The sequence below is a fragment of the Ascidiella aspersa genome, chromosome 2 (genome assembly GCF_963924565.1).
Source record: "Ascidiella aspersa chromosome 2, kaAscAspe10.2, whole genome shotgun sequence".
Lineage (NCBI taxonomy): Eukaryota > Metazoa > Chordata > Ascidiacea > Phlebobranchia > Ascidiidae > Ascidiella > Ascidiella aspersa.
In genome coordinates, this window is record NC_139448.1 from 36,278,139 (window position 1) to 36,279,960 (window position 1,822).

A 1,822-nucleotide genomic window follows, 5' to 3' on the forward strand; every position below is an offset into this window, starting at 1 on the left:
CACAAAGAGAAAAAGTTTCTAAGAATAGAAAAAAATTGGTAAAAATGTGTTAGTTTACGTAGTCGTTTTTCCCAACATTTGACCGTTTGCAGATGAAGAACAAGCTTCGCAAAACATTCAAGAACTCCAACCTTTGAACGAAACTACTTGTGAGTCATTTTATGTTTCAGTGTTCTTAAAAAGTTAAAAATTGAATAAATTCCATGTCAATTTAGTTTTCTCACAAAGGAAAATCAGTACGCAGAACAGACTGTACTATATTTAGGTACAAGACTGTACTATATTTAGGTTTCTAGTGAATATTTTAGGTTTCTAGTGAAATATGTTAGCGATTTGGCCAAGCGCAGTTTCACCGCCTTAACACTTATTAGCATTAAAGAAAGTCGAATCTTTGTAACAATACCATTATTGCCTTAATAAACGTTTTGTAGAAAAAAAAGTAAAGTATTATTTTATATCTGCGATTTATGAAAACCTGTGAACCTGATTTAAATTAAGCCATGGACGTATAAGTAACATGCTTGTATTATTTAACTTACGTCAATCTTGTTAAATATATTATTTACAGGTGCTAACGGGATGTCATTTGAAGAATTTTTATGTTCACAAAGTAAGTTCTGATAGCTTTTAAATAATATTCCTACTAACTTGCCTATTTGCTCTACGGCTACTGATTTTATTTCAGTTCATCAGTAAATAAACATGTTTTTTAGCCGAACATTTTTTATCAAAATTGCATAAATAAAAATATTAATTTTTCCTTTGATGATTAAGTCTATATTTAGATGTTGAAAAAATTGTTCCGCTTATTGGAAAGTACGTGGAATTGGTGAACGAAGGAAATTTCCTAGAAGCAAGACAAGTCGTGGATGACGTACGAGATCGAGTTAAAGGTCAAACAACCGCCACAGAACTAAGAAGATATGCAGGAAGGCGTTGGGGCGAGACAAAATACTTAGAATCGATTTTATTCTATATAATTTCGTCAGATATTTTCTTTACTTATAAGGATCACAACGATGTAGTAGAAGGCATTCGGTTGTGTGTTAGTGATATGACAGTCACAAATGAATCGATGATAAAAAGTGACAAGAAAAATAAACGTATCGTACGTGATTACGTGATTCCACTAATGCGCGACATGAAAAGTAAGATCAAACAGCTAAAACTCGACACAGGTAGCCGGGATTTAAACGAAACCAGGTGTCTGCGTAGCATTGAAGCGAGTGAAAAGTTTATCCGACTAAGAAAGACTTGCTTTTAATATTTGTTTACCTCAGCTTAACCCACAAAATAACTTCTTTCAAATATCGAATAAAATTTGGGTTTGAAACATATGTACACACATATATGTGTGCTTACAACTGAGATCTAGCCCTTCTGAAGCTGCTTTTTGACCAACGATAACGGCTTACGTATTATTAGTACACCGAAAAGCCATTGCAGACTCACCGAATCTGTCGATCAATGATGCAAGCAGAGCAGACTAGAAAAACAACTAGCCTGCAGTGAGGTTCGAACTCACGACCTCCGGTCAAGCCGGGACCGTCGCTCTACCAACTGAGCTATGCAGGCTCAGAAGGGAACGAGTCGAGAAACAACCATACGCCAATGCTTGCTCAATCTGTTAGTACAAGCAACTTCATAATGAAGGGGATCGCCAGTATCATATCATAATACAATGAAACATATGTACACACATATATGTGTGCTTACAACTGAGATCTAGCCCTTCTGAAGCTGCTTTTTGACCAACGATAACGGCTTACGTATTATTAGTACACCGAAAAGCCATTGCAGACTCACCGAATCTGTCGATCAA

The 1,822-nt window shown here is 35.6% G+C and overlaps 1 non-coding gene across 1 annotated transcript; it reads right to left on the reverse strand.

Annotated features, from left to right (window-relative positions):
- Positions 1-1,500: 1,500 nt before the first annotated feature.
- On the reverse strand, positions 1,501-1,575 carry Trnaa-ggc (transfer RNA alanine (anticodon GGC)). The gene has a single exon. It is a non-coding gene; the product is annotated as a tRNA-Ala (tRNA).
- Between the last annotated feature and the right edge of the window lie 247 nt (positions 1,576-1,822).